The sequence below is a fragment of the Halichoerus grypus genome, chromosome 4 (genome assembly GCF_964656455.1).
Source record: "Halichoerus grypus chromosome 4, mHalGry1.hap1.1, whole genome shotgun sequence".
Taxonomy (NCBI): Eukaryota; Metazoa; Chordata; class Mammalia; order Carnivora; family Phocidae; genus Halichoerus; species Halichoerus grypus.
The window spans coordinates 45071198-45095053 of NC_135715.1; the positions used below are offsets into that span (position 1 = coordinate 45071198).

The 23856-nt window shown below is 38.6% G+C and overlaps 1 protein-coding gene and 1 pseudogene across 2 annotated transcripts in view; both read left to right on the forward strand.

Moving 5' to 3' along the window:
- Positions 1-23856, forward strand: part of DIAPH3 (diaphanous related formin 3) — a 484732-nt gene that overhangs the window by 324349 nt on the left and 136527 nt on the right. The gene's annotated exons all lie outside the window — the stretch shown is intronic.
- LOC118531410 (U1 small nuclear ribonucleoprotein C pseudogene) lies at positions 4085-4811 on the forward strand (annotated as a pseudogene).

The window sequence follows — 23856 nt, forward strand, 5'->3', positions numbered from 1 at the left end:
GATAGAGATGCTGGCATGGTGGGTGGTGGTGACAAAATTTGGTCTTAGAGAACTAAGAATACAATGTGTATGGAATGTACTAATTTAAAATATTGGTTCTAAAACTCCTTAGAAATTGATAGGAGAAATCAGGTTCATGTTCATATCCTATGCTATAGGATATAGCATATCCTATACTATATATGCCAGTATGGTTTATTTTTTCAATATCTTATTGTGAGCTAAAACTCTGTATTATTTTTCCTTGTGGGTGTTCTGTTTTAGTACAGAAGAACGTAATACTGCTTCAGTCTTTGTGGAAGTTGTCAGCCTAGCTTTCCTAATCTTTAAAAAAAAAAAAAATGTAGAAGGGCGAACTGTTGAATTTACATTAGGGCTTTGTCACCTCTCTAGACCAGGGACTTTTTGTTTTATCTTATTTTCGTATGTAGGGCACGCAGCCCTGAACGATAGAGAGAGAGAGAAAAATGTTCACATAACGCCGTCATAAACCCACAGGGAGCTTCCTTCCATATATTTTCATGACTTTAGTATTTTCACCATGCAAATAAGAACTGTGTTTTTTCACAGATGTACAAATTCTTGTTTCACCACCTGAGGTAGTAGAGTAAATTAAATCCCTGCTCTTTTTTTATCCACCATAAATCATTACTTGCCCTTGGCGAAAGAGCAGGTAACGATTTTCAAGTCTACTATTTATTATCACTATCATTTCAGGATGTGATTTTTGTTAATAGAATGAAAATAAAAATAGAATAGTGGGCTAAATTTCCCTAAGAAGAAAAACGAAGCATTGAAAATCCTTTTGCGCAGTGAAACTAAGAAAGCACAGAATCTCGTATTGTCATATTATAGCTTTAAGAGGTCATTTTTCTCATTTTTGTTTTCTTTAAAAGTGATGAGCCTGGAGGTCTCTTAAATATTCACACATACAGTTTTGGTTATTTCTGTTGAATGATTTGTTATTACATTAAACAAGCAAAGAAATTAACTACATTTTCGTGATGTCTTTTTTTTTAATTGGTATGTGAATTTCGAATACATTTTCTGAGGTTGGTGTTTACATTTTGAGTTATTTTAATTGAGAATATACCCAAAGTATTAAACATCTGATGTAGAAACTAGTAAGTATAGACACTCATATTTATTTGTTTGAAGTGCATAGCTATCCTTATGTGTAATCATTTCTAGTGAGACAAATAGTAATAGCAATTTTATGTGATTATGTGCAAGTTTTTCGAGACTGCATTTCTGTTTCTTAATCGTGGAAACGAATAGGGCATTTGATAATATAATTCAAATATTATGCTTTAAGACTTCCTGAGTATGTAAGTTGATTCACATAATTTTTAAATAGCACATCAGAATGGCCTTGAAATGGACCCAGTGTTGTATAATTATGTTTTGTGGGGGAAGTAAATAAGAGCTTATTTAATGGAGCAATAAAAACTATATGAGCAGCTCCTATATTTCAGTCTTTAGGTTACAATTTGTTTATTATTTATTAGACTTAAATGTCTCATTTGGTACAACTTCAGTCTATTAAATAAAGAGATAATTAGCTTTTAGAAATCTGTTGTTTACCCACATGGCCAAAACGACTCCTTTGTTTTCCATTCTGCAATTTAGAATAACTAAGCAATTAGGCCTCCATTTTAGAGGAAATGCATATTACATAAATACTACTTGGGAATGTCTCTGCCAATCTCAACAGATAGGCAATTAATGTGTGTACTTGCTTTCATAAAGGCTTTAACAATTACCCTGTCCTCTGCAGATATCATAAAACTTAGATTATTTTCCATAATGGTGTGTATTCTAGTTTTGTTCAGTGGTGCTTTCAGCTTTCTAGCATTTTTGGAAATTGATGCATAGAAATAGGCCAATGGTTTTAATCATTTCTCTATTTAGAAGAATAGAACAAATAAGATTGCACTGGCTTTGATATATTTCTCTTTTCTTACCCTCATCTTTTATGGGACATTAGCAATAGCAACACCCACTTCTGCCACCATTTATTGATCACGTATTATTTGCCAGGTTCTGTATGTGTCCATTATTGCGTGTAATGCTTACAGCAAATTTATGCAGCTATTTTTATCAGAGTTGCTTAATGTCTTTGTACGTGGTCACAGATTGAGCAAGCACTGAAGCCAAGTTTTCTGACCAGAGGACATATTTTTAAACTATTGTGCTAGTATGCCTTTACCACTGATGGTCTGACCATAGTGCAGAAAAAAAGGGACCAAAATGAATTTTAGTAATTGATACCTAGCACTAGACTCTATACCTATGTATGGAGGTTGAGAATTATCTTCTCTGGAAACCTTGGGTGAGAGGGACAGCTCTGTCTTTGGTATCATAGTCAGTGGTTTTAAACTATAGATACCCTCTTCCTTTGTGTTGGGGAGTTTGAGGAGGATTGTCACATTAGGAAGGCTTTTCTACTCTGGTTCAGATTCCACTTTAATTCTTCTGATTAATCAAGCATTAGTTTACCCCAGTGCCCAGAACCCTGAGGATACCATCAGCACCACTCTTCCCCTCTAGAAAAGGGTTTTTCAATGGCCCGGATAGTTCGGGGCCCAACTGAGTAGCTAGAGCTCAACAGTTTGGAAGGGGATGGAAACATCTGTAGTATTTTCATTACTTGACCCAAGTTAGAAGTGAAAGAACCAGGAAATTTTGTAGGATAGTAGTTTATGGAAGGGGCACAAACACCTTGGTGTGCTTTATTTGAGAACAAACGCCCTTAGACACCTTCACCCCCACCACCAGCTCTACCATTTAACAAATTCTTTTCTGATGGTATTAGGAGGCTCCATGAATAGTATCAAGGAGTGTCCAGTGGGGAATTTTTCCAAGAGTGTTGCTAATAGTTACACAGGTTTTCATGTGTGTGCAGGAATCTCTTTCACTGGAATAACACAGTTTCAATGGGGAAAACTCATTCAGAGTCCTGCTTTTCTGTGCACTAATACACGTCTTCTCTGTATGGCTGTGCAAGGCCCACACACCATCCTCGCTTTACAAAAAGCCTCTGAAAAGAAAGATAAGGAGAGGAGGCTCTCAGACTTCTCTAGCACAACATATCTTGAAACTGTGGTTTTTTTTTTTTTTTTTTTGGTAACTTCTTGAGTTGTGTCACTCTTCGTTTAACATCATTATGGTACATCCTCATACTAACTGGCTGTTCATCCAATATTTAAGAACCATTTTGAAAATGGTTTTCATTGCCCTTCTGAGTATTCTGTAATATTAGCTATATGCCGACTAGAAAATGACTCCAATTTCTTGTTGTTGTTGTTTAAATTTGTTTTATAATGCAAGATTAAATGCCAATTAATCGTAAACTTTTTTGGGGGCAAAAGAATTTCAATCTTTATGGTGTCGTATGGGTTACTTCTAAGAATTTTACCAAAGAAAACTTTTTATGAATATCACTTAACTTATGGCTCTTCTATTACCAAGCACAGATTCACCCTGGTTTCTACCCTTCGAGGGCAGAAATCCTACCAATCCATTATTTTAATCTTAGTACCATATTGAGAACATTATAACTTTGACAACGTAGGCTACAATCACAGTGCATCTTTTGTGTGTGTGACATTGACTCCTCCTTAGGTAGCTGTCCCTCCCAACCCTTATTTACATGGTGTATACTTTCCAAACCAGTGGACTATTATCATGATGAGCCCTCCCATGTCACATTGCTAGTTCTGAGTAGAATGAGTATTTGTATTTGAAGTTATTTTTAATTTCAGAGATAGACTCTGAGTATTGTCTTACTTTCAGGCATAACCATAGATCTCTCCATTTTTTAAGAAACTTATCCCACCTCTATTACTTAATGCATACTCTTTACACATCATGTAAATGTCTGTTTTTAGCATTTACCCTGAGAAACACAGCCCTCCAGAGAGAAAGGCTTTTGAACTTGATTGGTGCCTGTATAGAGTCCAGTCCAACACTTATAAAAAAAAGAAAAAAATTATATCACAGTTGAAAACGAGGTGAAATGTATGCCACCCTTGAAGGCTGTTACTTATTGGCACCAGTCAAAAAGCTAATAACAACCGGGGACGGAGTGGCCAACGGCCTGCAGAGCAGCATGCCTAAGTTTTATTGTGACTACTGCGACACGTACCTCACCCATGACTCTCCATCTGTGAGAAAGACACACTGCAGTGGTAGGAAACACAAAGAGAATGTGAAAGACTACTATCAGAAATGGATGGAAGAGCAGGCTCAGAGCCTGATCGACAAAACAACTGCATTTCAACAAGGAAAGATACCTCCTACTCCATTCTCTGCTCCTCCTCCTGCAGGGGCAATGATCCCACCTCCCCCCAGTCTCCCGGGTCCTCCTCGCCCTGGTATGATGCCAGCACCCCATATGGGGGGCCCTCCCATGATGCCAATGATGGGCCCTCCTCCTCCTGGGATGATGCCAGTGGGACCTGCTCCTGGAATGAGGCCACCTATGGGAGGCCACATGCCAATGATGCCTGGGCCCCCAATGATGAGACCTCCTGCCCGTCCCATGATGGTGCCCACTCGGCCAGGAATGACTCGACCAGACAGATAAGAAGAGACAGGAACCTCTTTATATTCATTTTATATTACTTGTTTACTTCACCAGGAGATCATGGTGTTGTGACTCTGGGTGTTTTCTCACAGCAGGACAAGGAAGACTTGCTCCACCTTCCTATCAAAGAGAGAATAGTTTTTGCCAGGAAGTAGTAGGACAAAAAAAAAAAAAGCAATTTTCATTTGTATTGTGAAATGTGAAAATAAAATTGTCAACTGTTTTAGTTAAAAAAAAAAAAAAAAAAAAAGCTAATAACAACCAATCAGACAAAACTGTAAAAGAAACTGGATTGCTTAGGGTTTGGGGCAGCTAAATCCACTCTCTGTCTACAACCCCTTTCCAATCCAAAAATGCAAATTTGCCCCTGAAAACCAGAAGTTTTTAAGTAACTTCAGTGTCCAAGCTCATTTGATGCCAGACATGGCCTGAACTGACAGGAGGCCCCATCGAAGCAGAAATAATAATGAGTTTAATTAGAAGATGCTGCCCTAGGTTATTCTGGATGTGGTAGTGTTTCACAGCGTATACACCTTTTTGACCTTCTTACAGTCTGCAAAACAGATTCTAAAACATCTGACTGTAGAATTTGTGGATAAGAGACTATGAGTATGTACTTCTCAGTGACTACTCTCTGACTCTATTGAACTGGTTATACCATCCGCTCTTTACCTCAGGCACACTCGTCCCTGCTTCTCTGTGCTTATTTCTGGTGTCCTCTTTGCCATAAATACCATCCCTCTAATTCTTAACTGAATCTAACAAAATCGTGTTTGTGTTAATTCCAGCGTTCTCTAAAATGTGTTCTCTGAATATTTGTCCTTCATAATAGACAGTCTCTTTTTGGTAAACCATCATAGTCTTGCTACATAACTTAATGTATGGAATATTTGGTTGCACTCATTTCATTTGCTTTAGTGTTATGCTACTAATCGATTGTACATTTTTCAAGAACTTGGCCTTCAGCAATCTTTATCTCATAGGACCTAGCATGGGGTGTGTGCATAGGAAATACCACAGAAGACACGCATAAGATTTGTCAAACAGTTGATAAAAATTAACTGGTCAAATGACATCTCTTCCATTTTGTGTTTAGTTTAGCATATTGTTATTTATATGTAAAGTAAAAATATAGCTCAAACTACAGAACCTTGAGCCAAATTAGCCGGCACCTGTTTTTATAAATAAAGTTTTATTGGAAGACAGCCACGCTCATTCCTTCACATATTGTCTGTGACAACCTTGGAGCTACAGGTGCAGAGTTGAGCTGTTGGGACATTGACCATATGTCCCACAAAGCCTAAAATATTTGCTATCTTGTGCTTTACAGAAAAAGTTTACTAACTCCTGATAGTGATCAATAATCTATAGAGACTATTCTTTGATTTTTATGGCGCGATCTAAAAAAAAAAAAAAACAACTGTTCTGTCAACTTTTCTCTTGTCTCCCTGTAACCAAAAGAATGCATTTGCAAAATGGCCAATGTGTGTTAGAAAATGAGGATCTTGGGGCGCCTGGGTGGCTCAGTCGGTTAAGCATCTGCCTTCAACTCTGGTTATGATCCTGGAGTCCCAGGATTGAGCCCCACATCAGGCTCCCTGCTCAGCGGGGAGTCTTCTCCCTCTGCCCCTCATCCCACTCGTGCTTGCTCGCCCTCTCTCAAATAAATAAAATCTTAAAAAAAAAAAAAGAAAATTAGAATCTTGTAGTTAAACACAAAGTATTGATAAAAAATAATGGTAATTGTTAGGGAAAACTAAATCTTTCAGCACAGAAAGAGAAGCATGTGATTTTTAGATTCTATTAATTTAAAATGAAAAGTTGTGCAGTTGAACTTTTGAAATGCTAGCAAGCATCTGGACTGCCAATTGTTCCAGTCACCAATCCAGCACAACTATTGTGCTCTTATCCTTTTATCCCAGCTTATAGTCCCCAGTATTGCTGTACTATTGTTTGTATATCTTTTGAGATGAAAATATCAATGTGTCAAAAGGTCATAGGGGAAGCCAGGTTTTTATTTCTTTATTAATAGGCTGTCTCTTTTCTCTTCCTATTTTTGGTCATTTTGACATTAAATTCTTAAGGTTGAAGGAAATCCATTCAGTGGTGCTGAACTTGGTCATGAAGGTTGCTAAGTCTAAAGTGATTATCTTGCCATTTTAAAAAAGGAACTCAGTAGTATTTGGCTTTTGATGATGAATAAATAAACCCTAGGACAGATGGGGAAAATTAAGCAGAGAAATTGAATATTTATGTGTTACTTGAAAATGGTATAAATAGGCATTAGTGTTTAGATGAAATTATACATTATTTTGTGATAGGATTTTAAAATATTGTTTCCTGGATAGCTTCCTTCCTCAGATATCCAGTGTTCTTCAAGAAAATTAGAAGCAACATAATATTAACAGAGTTAATGTTGAGGGCAGCATTAACACAAGCTTGGATGCCCCAAGGCAGGAAGAATTTGACAGACGAGTGTAATAACAGAAAATAGATGACTGACTGTTTTTGGAATAAGCAATTCTTGGGAGACCATTGCCTGGGTAGAATGAACTGTCACTATAGAACTCCCACCAATAATTATCATTAATGGTTAAAAGTGACAGTAATTTTAGTCTAGCACAATCCTTTGAAGGTTTATTTTTAAACTTTTAGTGCTATCCATGCAGTAACTCTTGCAAAGTCGAAACATTTTTTTGTCAAATTAGTGTTGAGTTAGAGGCTCCATCAGGAACTTGCAAGTGTTGTGTGAAGGTTCAGTGCCTTTAGAAGCTGGATAGTTTCCCTCCAAAGTCATCCTGACTTTGATTCTCTGACTTGCCATTAGTTCTAAGATTCTAAACATGTGACAGTTCCTCTGTTTCACTGCAAAGTAGCCCTCAAATGTCATAAAGTCGAGAAGGTTGGTGAACAAAAGGGACTATCTTAATTCAAAAGCCAAGAATTAAGAGAAAGGCAGTCGTTCTATTGTACTTCAGGTATATTTTATAAGTATTGATTCTGTTAGTGCTGAATTGCAATTATCATCTCTTGTTTCCAGTGGATAGTCTTGATGCTAATTAGATTGTATTTTCCCTTGGATTCATATGTGAATAAAAGGTTTTTTGTTTTGTTTTTGTTTTACTTTGCCTTCATTTATTTTAATGTTTATTATGGAACAATGTTGACCTTTCAGGGAAAAAAAAGGAGTGCCTTTTGGTAGAGTCAAAAAAATGTAGTGCCTTTTGAATGCATGGAGAGTTTTTATTAAATATTAAATTAGTCAATAAATAAATCTACCAAATATTTTAATAGATTATCCTATGATTTTGCTGTACCTCTGTTGATTATACTCTGATTTCAGCTTTGGTAGAGGAAAATGTCATTTGTGCTAATTAGAAGTACCTTTCATTCTTGCAAAAAGACCCTAATGCTGCTCACCTTCCCCATAGACTACAACCTTTTTAGGGACCTTATCTATGAGATTCTAAAGGAACTTGGCCTGAGGAAATGTGGCATTTTCTCAGGCATTTTCTCAGGTATTTCTCAGGTATTTCTCAGGTATTATGGTTATACTGTGTTCTGATTGATTCTTGCATTTTGACTCTTTTAAGACACACAGCATTGCAATCTGAGGAAACGCTGTTTCCTAACTCATGGTATCTGCTGAGACTGAACGTAAAATGTCTTAATGTTATATTTGGAGGCATAGTGGAGAGTTTAAAAACTGTTCCTTCTCTACTTGGAAAATTAGGAGAGCCCAAATGATGCTGAGCTTTGTTCAGAACTGCTTTACTCGTGGTGTAGGAAAGCTGGGGAAAGAGTACTGTTTTTCAAATCTTTCAGCTCCCCCATGAGAAAATTCCCTTTTTATGTTTGGCACCATTTTTTTTTTATTTCTAAAGCATCACACTTGGATATAATAGAAATGGAATAATAACTGAGTTGCCATTGATCAACTCTAAACAGGGAAAGGTAAGAAAAGAGAAATATCTCCAGCAGTGTTTAACAATGTTAGAATCTTAGGAACTCTAAGAGATATAAAAATTTCCTTCCGAGTATTACAACTTAGCTAGGGAGGCTTGTGTGTGCACGGATGCTTTCAGCCTGCTCCCATTTAAGTGCAGTTAATATTGAAAACAGAAATAAAACGTCTTAAGAATTTGGTGTATTCCTCCTGAAACTTATCAGAGGCCTCTGTGGAATAAAAGTTTAGCTTAATTCATTAATTAAATGATATTTATCTTTTATAAAATACAAGAAAAGAGGAAAGTGACTTGAAGCATTTACTATAGTTACTTTACATGATACTTCAGCTAATATTCTAATTTGGCTCTAAAAGATTTGTTCTTTAAACAGGAAAGTCAAACATAATATTATTTCTCATTTAATCTTACAAAAATAAAATGCTTGTATTTAAAATTAGCCATGTTTTTTAAAAAGAACCTTTTAAAGTGAGCGACTGTTTATCTTTCCAAAGCAGGTGTTTAATAAGCACTTTTAAAACATTAATGGAATTCACGTCTCTGGGGTAGAAATTCCTCAGTTGTACATATTCTATCTGAGCCAACCACTTAGAGGTATATTTGGCCAATCCTAGGACGAAATATGGCATCTGTCCAGTTTGTTTTATGTGCTCTTGTAATATCGGTAACAAATAGGTATTTCACAGTCAGGAGAACAAACTCAGGTGTGCAAAGATGTAAGTTGGTATAAATGAAGTTTCATTTCTGACTCTGAAACACCCGCCTGCCTAATGGGAAACCGCTTAGTCATTTCTCTCTGTGTATGTATGCCAGCGTCGGATTGAGTTATTCTTGTTTGAAGTCCCTGTTCGTGCTCTCTTCTTATTGTCCTTCTCTCTAAAACTGATGCCAAGCTTGAAAGCCAGCTTGCGGGCACTTCTAGCAGCGTGCACTCTTCTTGATTCAATTCTGACTGGGCCCAAACCAGCCTCCCTACCTTGACATAATATCTTGTGTCTTCCTTTGGTAAGGGTGAGGTCTCTTTCGTTCTTGAGTGGGAATCTAGGAGATCTGCCTGGGTTCTCTTAGACACCTCCTCTGCTCCTGGATATTGGCGATTCTCAGAGATGTCTCCGTGTTCTGCACTTGGATTTGCACTTTCTCTCTGCTCACTTCTTTTTCTCCCCAGCCAGTGCCCCTAGAAGTCACTGTGCTCCTCCCGAAGCACTCATCCGTGGGGACTGCAACCTTTCACTTAGGTTTGTCCCCTGGCCGCTTCTCCGGAGCGCATGCTGCATCAGTAGACCCGCTGCTCTCCAAGGGCTGCACGTTGGACACAAGATGCTTCCGCTCTTGGATTCCACTCCCTGTGACTCCATGTGAAATCCTACCCTGTGCGTCCCATTTCCTCCTGGAATGAGGAACGGTGTGCAGGGTTCCTACCCTGCAGGAAACCTCCTCCCTTTCCAGTTTCTCCCAGCAGATGGGGGCATCTTGTCCATTTATGTACAACCCATGAACGTGATGTACATTCTCTCCTACGTGGATAGTTCCAATATTGTGAATAGTCCTTTTGGCTTCCACCTTAGGGTAGAGCCAGGGAAGGTGGGTTGTCACCTGAGCAATAGTGCTCAGACTTCTATTGGTCCGTTGAAATGCAGAATCTTGAATTAGGTGGATACCAAATGAACACAGTAAAATGAGCCCGGGCTTCCAAGTCTGGAAATCCACTGGGCTGTGTAAATTAAGACACAGAGGCATGAAATTCGTATTTGGACAGCAACAAATAATGTAGCAGGCCGGAAATGCTCTTTGGGTAGAGCTGTAGGAAACGGCAAGGCTAAATTGGAAATTGGGAGAGCGTGTTATGCTTTAGAGTTTTGCTTTATCCTGTAGGCACTTTCCAAAGGCGTTGAGCAGAGCAGTGATAGGGTCTTATTTTAGAGAGATGGCTCTGACGGCAAGAATGCATGCCGAAGGCTTTGAGGATGTGGCGCGAGTACAAAGAGTGAGACCAGTTAGGAGACCATTGCAATTTTGTAGGAGCTAAATGCCAACAGCCTGAACTCAGATGTACTGAGAAAAAAAGACAGGGTAGATTTGAAAGGCAGTTTAAAATGGTACCAGTAGGGCTTTGTTGCTGTTGAAGTATGGGGACACGGAAAAGCTTTCGTGACAGGGTAGATGGTACCTGTCTGAGCTTTAGGACATGTTGATTTTACATCTCTAATTTAAAACCCTTTTATCTGGGGCATAATTTCACCTGAAAGCGTCTGGCATAGGGTATGAAACACAACTGTGCATAAATGTTAACTTCTTGTCTAGAGGAAGAGAACAGTCTTCTCCGTTAACAAAGACAGTTTGAGCATCTTTTTGTAGCTACGCCAACCAAGAACATTTGAAAACAAATCATGTTAGCCCGTGAGGGTAAACTGGGGGTGGGCCTCTCAGGGAGCGGCTAACTGAGGGTTGGGATGCGTGTCAAGTAAAACAACGTATCCCGTTCTCCCCTCGGAGGAAAGAGGGGCAATCCCACTCCTTCCTTTTCAGTGGAAATCCGCTCAGGCATTCAGTTCCAAGACTCTGGAATTCTCATTATTGAAGTTTGCGTTCACATTTATTTTTCTGTTCTATGTGATATTGTTTTAGTGCGTATTTTGTGAATTTTTAAAAAGCATCGATCACACCTTGCATTCCAAAAGACACTCCCAAGCCTCCTGTGTGATTTGCTCTTGTGATTTTACATTACTGACAACAAATTATAAAAATTGGCCTTGGAATACCTCCTTTATTAACAGAACTGGTACTGTAATGGTGAAAAGAAGTTCTTCCTATCAAAAGGTTTTCTCCAACAAATATTTATTGAACACGTATCATGTTATGGATACTTTCCAAGGCCCTGGGGATATAGCAGGAAACAAAACAAGCAAATATCCCTGCCCTTGTGGGTCCTGACAGAGAAGACAGACGACATTTAAGATATATAGTGTTAGAAGTCAGTAAGTTTTAAGGAGAAGATAAAGCAGGGATGAGGGATAAGAAGTGTGCAAAGGAGTGACATTTTAGATAGGGCAGTTTTTTCCCTTGCCAGAGTTCTTGATCCTATGGACAGTATTGTTATTCTCTTAGAATGCAAGTGGTATCCTGTAGTGTTGAGCGCTCCAGCTTGGGGTTGGGGTGACCAGTATTCCAGCCCCGACTTCACCGGCCGCTAAGTGATAGTATGCAGGCCAGTTAGCTTCCCAGATTGTAAGTCTCCTTATCCATCAAAGAAGGTTCCTTCTAACCCTGCAAAGTCCATCTATATTCTATAAGTCAGTTTTTAAATAAAAACATGCCTGAGCAGTCAAAATTTGTCTAGGCCCTCCACTGATTTTACAACACTATCCTCTATTAAAATACAAGCTCTATTATAAGACACTTTTCATTTGGCAGGAAATTAAGAGTCTCTCTCCCCATGCAGTATGTTTTTTGTTTGGTTTTGCTTTCCATTTGGTTTTAGGACAATTTTATTTGAAAGTTAACCTGTTTAGAATGTTTTCCCCACACTTTCGATCAGTAAAAGGGAGACATGGGCTTAGAAAAAGTTGCTAATTTGGGGAATTTAGGGAAATGTATACGTATGCCAGTATGTATAAGGACAGATCTTTTCATAAATGAATTATCTCTTATGTCAGTTACTAGTTTGCTATCCATGCTTTCCTAATTTTCTGAATGGAATGCGTTTAGTATATATGTAGAACAGAAATGAAAATCTTATATATTACAGAATTGGCTGACCTTTTTACAGACTGACAACTTCCCATTTTCCCTGACAAATACTCAATCAGCACTTCAGTCTATTAAGAGCAGAGCTCATTAACATGCATAAACTAGCAGCCTGATCTAGTTATAATGCATCTTACTGTGTGACTCATACAGCATAGTGTAGCTCCTCAGTCTTGTAATAAAAGGTAGAGTGGCCGCCAGTGATTAACAGGGTTCCGAGATCAATTTAACCTGGGTAAAACCTTTGTCCCTAACAACTGTCATTAGGAATGACTAGCATTTCAACTAATTAGCCCACCATTTACAACCCATAAGCTTCTCACAGATGGTAAATGTTGATAAACACCCACAGATGTGTGCACAGCTGACTCTCAGTTATCCGCAGGAATAGGGGACATAGATAATTTAGATTCACTTACAATACAAACCACTCATTTTAGCTAGTTTCAATCTCCTTTCTCCTTGGACTTTTTACCACAGCTGTTAATGAAGTAGCAAATTAACTAATATAATTTCAACTTCTCCTCCTATTGATGCACATACCCTATGGTGGAAGCACTAATACGTGTATATGTGGTCACAAGATGGCTGGCAAGAGGATGAAAGGAGGACCCACAAGCTTAGATAATTGTTCCTATGTGCTCTTGGCTGTATGTCCAGTCACTACCTGAACTCCTTGGAACAGAAGAGAATATCTCCCTAAATTTGAGATAAACAAAAAAATACCATTTCCCTTGGCACTTTGTGTCCTGTGTTAACAATGATTTTTTTCCAGATAATTCTTCCTGTAATTTAGTCTCAATTTTTCATTAAAATATCAGCCTATCTACTGTCTCGTGCTGAATGAAGATGAAGAGATATAAATGTAATAACCCAAACACCGTGAAGTTATTCCTTTGCCTGTTTCCTTCAGCCTAAGGAGTCTTGGGTCTTGCACTTCTTTTGTACATTCTTAATCTAAAACTTTCATTTATTCTTTGTGTACTGGGTGTATTTCACTTGTCCAAGCAAGTTTAAAGGCAATATTTGATAGAGCTCACCCAGAGACAGGAGCTGTGTGAAGATAACTGAGTCTATAGAATGTACTGTGAAGGGCAACCATTTTGTTTCCTGGCGACCTGCAGAATGTATACTGTCTTCTGGCTGAGGCATTCATAAGTTAATACAGTTGTTTTCCAGAGTTTCCTTACTGGAGGAATATTTATTTCAACTTATTGGAAAGGAAAATTAATCATTCCGTAACTGCATGTTAGGAATATTTCAAGGTGTTTAAAGAAGAAATTGTATAATACATTAAATGGTAACCAAAATTCGTGTCAAAGAACTTGAATGGTGGAAGAATGTGACACTGAAGAAAGAAATCTTGCACTATTGGAGCTCGCCCGTAGACATGTAACTTTTCAGAAAAGTGATACACTAGTTTTTACTGTTTTTCATTCAGCAGCATTTATAAATACTAACATGTTATATAAGAATCATATTGGATATTTCCCCGGAAGGAAAAGTGACTGGGAACTCAGTGCTTTGAGATAGTGAGATCCTTTTATACATATTTGCCTTTGACAGTTTCCTCTGCTTGAATAGGTGATACCATTCACTGAGATGAAAAATACAGGAGGAAGTGGAATTTTGGGGAAAGTGGTGATGAATTTCATTTTGTAGATGTTACCTTTGAGATATCTATAGAACACTTAAGTAACCTTGTCTCAGTGATTGGGTAGGGGTGAGGGTAACTCAAGCTAGTTTGCCTGAGACTTTCCCAGTGTTAGCACTGCAAGTCCTTTGTTCTAGGAAACCCCTTAATCTTTGGCAAATGTGGATTGTTGGTCGCGGTAGTTGGGACTCAGGAGTAGAGCTTGTGCTATTGATAAAAACTTGAAGTTCTTAATATACAAAGCTGTGGGATTTAATAAACTGCTGATGGAGAGTGTGAGGAATGGTATATGTGTGGGCCAAGGAAGAGGAACCAAGAAAAGCTTGAGGAGGAGTCACCATGAGAGTTGTAGGGAACAAAAATTCTGACATCATGGAGCCCAGGGAAGAGATCATTTCAAAGGAGAAGAGTTGGTCTACGTTGTCAAATTCTACCAAGAGATCATAAAGAGAATGACAGTTGTCCCATTGACTTCAACTCAAAGGAGAGGGTTAGAGGGTTGATAAATGAATATGGGAAGTGAGACTGAGATGTAAGAAGGGTAGTAACCAGAGGGGGTTTGGAGTCAAGAGAGGGCCAAGCAGGTGTTTAAATTTGTTTGAATGTAGTTGGGGAGATGAGAAAGGAAGGGAGATTGGGAAGGGTACTCAATAGAACAAGGTCCTGAGGGCAGCAGGAACAGTGCAGAGGGTAAGATAACAATTCAGGTGGAGGAAATTGTGTTGGAAAGCAACATGCTTTGCTACTGTGATGGGTGGGAAGGAGGAAAGGCTGGGTCCAGGTGTAGATACGATGGTAGATTTGATGTTAGGAAGTTAAGGGTATTTTCCTCAAGGGGTTTCTATTTTATATCTGAAATAGAGGAAGTCCTCTACCGAGGAAGGACAGTGGTTGGTTGAGAGGCATGAAAAAAGTATGGAAGCATTGAAACAACCCCTATCAGGGAGTGGGAGAGTGAGCCTCCTGGTGAAACATAGGAGGCGTGTTGGATAGCATTGAGAATTCAGTTGAGGTTGGCAACTGTGATTATGTACTGGTCCTGATCCTGCAGTATTATTTTTCACCAGGATTACTCAGCAGCTGATATATAGTTTCAAGAAGATGGAATTTGGGGTCCATTTATGTTTTACCAGGAGTCTGAAAAAGGACATCAATGGAAGAAGTAAGATACTGGCATGTGAATCACGGTCAAAGCAATGAACTATAGAGTATTAGCAGACAGACAAGGAATAAAGACCGTGAGGCCAGGGCTTTGGAGATTTCCAGGGACACGTGACAGGACTCATGAGAGAGAATATAAGGGCAGGAGTCAGTCAAGTTTATATGAATTTAAGTTATTATTAATAAAATAGTTGTGGTTGGTCACAAAGTTCAGTTATGGATGTGAGAATAGGTAATGGACCGTTAAAGAGAAAGGATTGGTCCCTGGAGATGAGGGAGTCAAAGAATTCATTTGCTGTTAGTTTAGTTGTTCATATGGTTGAATTCATGCAGGATAATGGCAGGACTTGGCCGGAGAAGGAAGACTGAATCAGATGACCAAGTCTATCTTGAATAGAGGGGAGACTAGTGCATAATTAGGTGACATTGACTCAGAAGGATGGCAGTGATATAACCAAATGACATGTTTCTCAAAGCATTCTTTTTACATCCGGAAAAAGAAGTGATACTCTGATATAGTAGTAAAGTTGAGGGAGAAAACTACTCCCCTCTCCTCTACCTACACTCCTACACGCACATAATGTATGAGAGGATGAGGGACGTCTATTAGGAAGGGGGCAGTGCAGATCATCTGTCCAGTTTCCAGGTAGAGGTGAAAGGAATGTTCACTGAAGACATTGAGGCAGTAGAAAAGTGGTTTATGCTAATAAATATTGAGAAAGTAAAGACCAGAAAGAACTTGAATTTTGGCCGGTGGTGACCAAGAATGATAGTGATAGTGGTTTAGCTGGCCTCCAGGTTTTAACCCAACTATAACAGTTCCCCAGTGAATGGGTTGTAGGGAGGGATCATGAAGACACAGGCTGACCAGACTGATTTTAGTATTTCCAGATACTCCTGTTCCTAGGAGAATTGGAAGATGTCTCTGGCCTTTCTCTGTGGGGAGGGAGTCTTCTGTGACTGCATTCATTTATTGCTGGCTTCCAGAGAAAGGGAGCAGGTTTCTAGTGAAGTGGGGGAAACCTAATCTGTGCTTGTTGGTTGAGTTACCAGCTACAAAAGCCACTGTCTGTCTGTACCTTGAGGCATTTCCTGAAACACCTCTAAGTACAACTCAGCTAAGCTAAAGATCTGAGTACTTCTCAGCCTGTAACACCTCTATACTAGGAAAAGCATATAGTGGAAAGAATCAGAAAGATACTGGTTCAGACCTCCCCTCTGATACTTAGCCACGGTAGGGCTTTGGGAACATCACTTCCTTGAGCTTCAGTTTCCCTGGCTTTAAAATAGATGTGATAATAGTTACTTTGCAGGGTTGGAGTGAGAATGAAATCAGAAAATTTAGGTAAAATACTCCACACAGGCGTTCACTCAAAGTGATGGTTCCTGGTATATCTTAATTCGTATTTAGATTTTTTTCTTTTTCTCATGCATTCTTTTCTAAATAAAATTGTGCTCAAACATACCTAATATCAGGTTTTATTTGGGGGCTTCCGTATTCATTTTGTCAGTTTTTTGTAGTTGAGAGGAAAATCTTCCATTGTTCGCTTGAAAGAGTTTAGCACATTTTTGTCTCCAGTTTCTTTGCAATTGTTAATGAGTTCATGGAAAGTTCAGTTGTCTCCCACTTTCTTTTCTTTTCTGTGTTATTTGCTTTCTCCGGAAGCATATGTCAATTCCTTTCCTCCCCACTTTCCTCTCATTCAGAGTTGCCTATTGTCTTTGCTGACTTCCTTTCTTTGAAAAGCATGTTGCTGTTACTCTGATGAGGATTTTTACATTTCTTCAGTGTGTAATATTAATGCTACACTTTTGCATCTGATTGGGGAAAGAATGGGGAGGAATACCATATTTATGCAGAATAAATCTGTATTTCTCCTTCAAAATGAACTGAAAAAAATACTTTGGGCCACAAATTTGTATTAGAAATGAACCTGGAACTCGAATCTAATAAACTTACTTTGGGCAAAGTTGGCTGCAGTGAGGTGGCATTTAAGAACATTCCTGGCACGCAAAATGCTAATATACAAATTTCCACTGTTTATTGTGTTATCCATGGTCTTTTTTTTTTTTTTTTTTTTTTTAAGGTATTTATTTATTTGACAGAACACAAGCAGGGGTGGCGGCAGGCAGAGGAAGGAGAAACAGGCTCCCTTTGGAGCCGGGAGCCAGATGTGGGGCTCCATCCCAGGACCCTGGGATCATGACCTGAGCCGAAGGCAGATGCTTAACCGACTGAGCCACCCAGGCGCCCCTCCATAGAGTCTTTTAAAGTGCAATTAAAACCTGTCTTCAGAAATCTAAGTGCAAATATGAGTATCAAAGAATAACCCCTGCAATCATCACTGGGCAGCCATAGTTCTACCTCTCATCCAGTGTCTCTACAGTAAGCAGTCTCATAGAACTCTGCTTTCTGTCTTGGGACATTTATCATACAGGTAGTCACAAATTTTGTGTTGAAATTGCCCTTGGACTGTAAGTCCCATGAGAACAAGGGCTGGCGCTGGTTTCAGTGGCTGCCACGTATTTCTTAGTGCTTCCGTGTGGGATTGACTTGAAATTGTAGTGGTATATTTCCAACGACTTCTTAGACAAAGCAGTTTAACTATTCTGCCAGCACCTCAAAATCAATTCATCTAAAACCTAACTTATCATGTTCCACATAAAACCTGATTTTCACGTTCTCATTTTGGTTTAATGATACCACCAATTTCCCAGTCACCCAGGCTTGACACCTTCACACTATGCCGGCTTTAATCATGGTGAAGTACAATTTTGATTGTTTCACACCTTTCAAAACCATTCTATGGCAGTTCTTCAGCCTTGCATCCCAGCTCCCTGGGCATCTCTTCCCGACCTTTTCTCCCCCTCTTCCTGTGTGCACCATATGTTGCTGTCAGCACTTGACCACTGGGGCCCCTCTGGGCACCGCTCGGTGTCCGAGTACACTCGCCGAGAGCGGCCCCTCATGGCCTCAAGTCCACTTATCCCAGCTTCTCCTGAAAAGAAATTCCTCTGAAATTACTGCTGTCCCCTGGTTTACCTTCCCTTTTTTTTTTTTTTTTTTGATTCAGGGTATCGAATTAAACATTTTCATTTTCTGTATCTGAAATCATTCCATTCTTTGTTCAAAACTTTGAGAAACAAAGCCATTGAAAAATATTTTTCAAAATTCCTCACTCATATAGTGAGAAAATATTAAGAAAACATTAAAGAAATATTAAAATCATCTAGAAAATATTTAAATGAGTCTAAAACATATCGTAGCATATTTTCATCAGAAAATAAGCAATTGCCAAGCTTAAACACTGTCAAGCTTATTTCTTCAGAGTGAAGTGAAGCTCTTGGGGGTAACAAGTGAAGCTTCTATTCAGAAGTAGTGATGTTATGCCATGTAATTAAACTTTTCCTACCTGGGTTCCTGTGATTAAAGGGTCATGGGTGTTCACTGTGTGTGAGTCACATCTTGTTAAATGCCATTATCATTTCACATCTACATATATATTTAAATAGATACATTATCTTTCCCTTGACATTCTATGTGTTTTGCAACTGAAGGCATCTGTTCAGCATCCAAGTCCCTACGTAATACACAAGGACAACTTTGGCAAAATTATTTTTTTAAACAAGAGTCAATACTGGTTTTTAAATTTTGCTTTCTTCAGTAATTGCTAGAATAGGTCACTGTGAACAAGCTAATCAGAGTTGGGCACTTGAGTACTTACATGGGAGACATTTTAACAAACATTTAGCACTGGAAGAATGATTAAGTAATGCCTTTCTCAGCACCATGTGGTAGAGTAATTGCTAAGCAAGAAGTCCGAAAATATCCTCCGCTTTATAGCTAATATCTGTGAGTGGCCATTGAAAGGTCTATATCCAGTGTCCTTATTGATCAAATAAGTGATTGACTTTTTTCACTTGGTATATTTTGGAGGTAGTCTATATGAACAATTTAAATATGCTTCAGGGCGCCTGGGTGGTTCAGTCAGTTAAGCGTCTGCCTTCGGCTCAGGTCGTGATCCTGGGGTCCTGGGATCGAGGCCCGTGTCAGGCTCCCTGCTGGATGGGGAGCCTGCTTCTCCCTCTCCCTCTGCCCCCCTACCCCCCACTTGTGCTTGCTCGCTCGCTCTCTCTCTCAAATAAAGAAATAAAATCTTTAAAATGAATAAATATGCTTCATTATATTTTCACCTCTCAATATATTTTAATATGTGACTATCACAGTTTATTTAGTCTGTCTCTTGCTGATGGGCATTTAGGTTGTTTCCAATCTCCTGATATTATAAACAATGTTATAATGAGCATCCTTATACATATTGCCTTGCACACATGTGAGTTATAAGTAGGATAATTTTTTTAGAAAAATTATTTCATGAAGTGGTATGTGGAGTTTTATTTCTGATAGATTACTAAATTGCATTCTAAAGAGGTTGTATTAGTTTTATATTTCTACCAACAATGTGTGGTGACCTGTTTTCCAGCCTATACCAGTTATCCTCATTTTTTTATTGCCATGCTGATAAGTGAAAGATGATCTCTCACTGATGTATTTGGAATAGCCTTAATTATGAATGAGTTTGAGTATGATATTCTCTGTATAAAAGCCTTGCTTATTTATTTTAATGATGGGTTTCCTGAGCATAGCATTTGCCTGGTTTTGTTGTTGTTGTTGTTTTTTAATTGATTTATTTTTATGAGTCATAATTTCTGTATTTCAAGAGAACGAGTCTTAAGGAATACCTGTGTTCTAAATTTTTTTTCTAGTTTCTCCTTTTATTGTTTGTGTAAACTTTGTTCTTATTATTCTTTCAGTTTGCAGACATTTAGTAAAATCTGTATGACATTTGGGTATTTAGATTTTTCACAAGAAGATCTTTCCATTCCAGAAGTAATGAAAAATATACTTTTACATACTGTCTGCTGTACTTTGGCAATTTAATTTTTTATTGTTGAGATGTTTTATCTACTTAGAATTTATGTTGCTGTAAGTAGAGGAGTGGGAGTCAGATAAAACATTGTCACCATAGTGGTTATTGAACATTTTCTTATCCTCTACTGATTTGAAATGCCACATTTATCATAAATCATGAATTAAATTTTTGTGTGTATTTGATATGAATTCCCAAGGGCAGTATATGCTACACATTCTTTTCCAAGCTTATTTGACCACAGAACCACCCGCCCTTCCCCCACAACACACACACACACACACACACACACACACACACGCTGCTCCTCATGGGACTAGCATTCTGTGGTACACCCTTTGGGAAACTCTTATTGAAATTTTGGCTTTTTAATATGGGATGTCTATTTAATACAGCCCAGATAAGTTTTTGCTATATTATTTTGAAATAGCAAACTCATCCATTGATTACATGGTCACTTGTAAATCTTGGGCCTTAAGTATGTTGACATTCCAAAAATGGTGTGCCATTTTTATTTGAAAAGAGAATTAAATGAGCACATAACTAACTTATTTTCCTGTAATTTTGCCATGTTTACATTAGTTTTAAAAATGAACTCTAATAAAAGATTTCAGAAGAAGATAGATTGGATATCTTCATGAGTTGAACTAAATGACTATGATGCCAGAATCATTTCCTTACATCAGAATCTAAATCATAAGAATTGGGAAGTTAAAAATTAATAACAATGCAATATGATTTGTCACAATATATTTATATTACCTTTTTTGCCTGGTTGTTTATATAATTAAAATAGAATCATTCTTTATGCATGACATCCAGTATGGATTTTTTTTTGGCGACTGGAGAGTTCATATGAGAAAAATACTTTATTTTACAAATACATTTTTAACTTTATTTACTATAACCTTATTTATTATAAGGCATGAAATTATTTAGATTCTCATTTGCATACAGTGTAATAAATAGTACAATAATCATGGTTTATACATTCAGATGTACCTGTGAAATATGTTTTTACTCAAGCTTTGAAAATATAGCCTGTATTTTATCCAGAGCAACTATACGCATGGCCCCATGGTCTGTGCTCAGAGTTATGAGATGATCGCCACAGGTCCAAGCATATTCAGGATAGGAAGAAATAGGTAGTAGCATGTGATTGCAGACAGAGCTGTCACAGCTTCAGTAGATACTCGGGATTGTCAGCAGAAGTAGAGAGGTTATCAACTGTTCTATTTAAAAAAAAACAAAAACAACAACAACAAAAAAGTAAAAACTTGTTCCTTTGTAGAAGATTCTATTTTTCTTCTTCTAACTTACAACAGGAGATATGTTGAGTTAAAGTTGTGCAAATAATGAAGAATAGTGGAGAAAAATAGGTTCAAGTATTGTGTTTTTTTAAATATAAAATTCTACTTTGGTTGAGGTACTTAACTACAGTATAAAAGAGAACTGTTCTAATTATCATTTTATCAGTTAAATCCCAGTGAAAATTGGCTTTCTAACTCCCTTGACTCAAATTTTCAGTTTCACATCTAGATTAAGACAAGTTCAAAGACTTTAAGTTATTCCTGTCTTTTTGCTGTCTGGTTTAAGTCGTATTTTGAGCTTTGCTCTAGGTTAAAGACTGAACTGGGTTACCAAGTAAAGCAGATACAATCTGGTTCCCAGAAGGTCTATAACCAGCAGCATAGAAAAATAATTCATGTAATTTTGTAAGGGCAACTGTCACTGTTTCTTTTAGAAGGAGTTGGGTTAAACTGTGAGCCTATGAAATTTGTGCATCAGCTGCACACTTTCAACACGTCTTTGGAGAAACTGAGCTTTTCTTCTGTAGCCCCACTCCCAGTTCCAGGTGGTTATCTTTCCATCTTTTACTGCTACTGAAACCCTATAAAATATGGTGAGAGTTAATGAAGTTATGTAGGGGGCAATGAGAAAGGGGAGCTCTCAAAGTGCATGCACGGTAAACCCGATAGAAAACGGTCAGAGACTGAAAACACTCATTACTTCCTAAATTCCCCTTTACACGCTAGTTTGCCTTGTGGCTTACCCTCAGCGCTCTTGTCACAGCACACATCTTCCTAAGAGAGCTCACGCTCTGCCAGCTCAACTACCACAGCAGAGATCAACTGAGGTGAAGCTCTTACTATGTGCCAGGCACCCTGCTGAGCACTGCACACCATGTATGTCTTTTAATCCTCCAATAACGTGAGGCAGGTACTATTCTTATTTCCACATTAAAGTTGAGGGGAAAGAAAATGAGGGTTAGCAAGGTTAAATAATTTGCCCAGAGTCACACTGGTGGCTAATTGGAAAGCCCGTATTTCAATCCAAGTCGTTTGAATTCAAAACGTGTGTTCCTCTACATCTGCGCTAAGCTTACGCCCTTTTCTACAGCTTCAAATACAACCACTATGCTTCTAAGTTAAACCTATTAGTGTAACCAGTTCTCCTCCCTCTTGTTAAACCTGTGAAACGATCAGCCTTCTAAACACCTTTAATCACCTGCAGTTGGATGTCTCCTGAACATCTCAACACATCCAGATATGAGTTCCTCTCTAGGCTTGGCCCCCTTCCATCACCAAACAAGAACAATTCAGTACTTGGTGAATAATATCAGTACATACCTAGTTAGCCAAGCTGGATACCTAGAAATTAACCTCGACTTTATTTTTTAATACTCCCATCCGTGCTCACCAAGATTTTTCTGTGCATTCTCTTTTGCATTTTCACCACCTTCCATTCCTTACTTGGGCCCTGCCATCACGTTTTGCCTAGATTTAAATTCTCAGACCTGCTCTCACCTTTTCCTTGCCCTCCATCTTGTCTCTTCTCAGAGTGTTCTTTCTAAAGGGGGAATTTAACCATGTTATGTCCTAGCTTAAAATAATTTGATGGCTCCCTTAAAGATAAACCCCAAATTCCTGTAGCTTATTCAGTGCTTGGGGCACTGGCCCCTCCCTGTGCCTTCAACCCCTCCCAGCGCTGCCCCACTGGCACTCTGCTCTCCACTCCCATGCACATCTGGGTCTCCCATGTGTTTCATGACCCTCTGGAACCCCAGCCTGTTCTGTGAGCGCGAGCAGGGCCTTCCCCCTTCAGGAAGCCGTGACAGACAGACAGCTCTTTGTTAAGTCTTAGGTATCCAGGAGGCCTTCTGGGACTGCTGTCCCTTTTCCTTGTGCCCCATACCAGTTGTCCTTCCTGCCCTGGAGCTCTCCATCACACTACTCATCATGTTGCATTGTACCATTTATTACCTTTCCTCTTCCCCTTATCAGAGGAAAGCACGAGTAGGTCAAAAATCAACTTCTTCCTTCGTCTCTACCTACCTGGTCATCTTTTTCTGTCATGAGATCTTTCGTTGTCATTACTTTATCAACATAATGTCTGCAAATTCCTAGATGAAATATGTTAAGCTCCTAGCATGATAAAATATATTTTCCCCTCACTCCTTTCAACTTCCTTCCGCTTCCTTCTACTTCCCAGAGGCAGCCACTTTTAATTCTTAGGATTTTTTTTCTGGTATTTATTTACCTCTTCTCTATTTCTAAATAATATGCTTAGACTATTGTTAATTTATTTTAGGCATTAGCGAGTTCCTGAGAAGTGAAGATTTAGTTCCCTTTTGCTTTCTCACCACCTTGGACTCCCCTCCTTCACCCCTTCTCCACTCCTGCTGTCCTCACATTACAATTGTATCGCAATTGATAGTCAAAAAAATAGTGTTTATAATATCGCAACTGTGGAAATATTCCTTACGCCTCCAGTTAGTATTCCATGGTTCTTTCCTGTTGGGCAACAGTG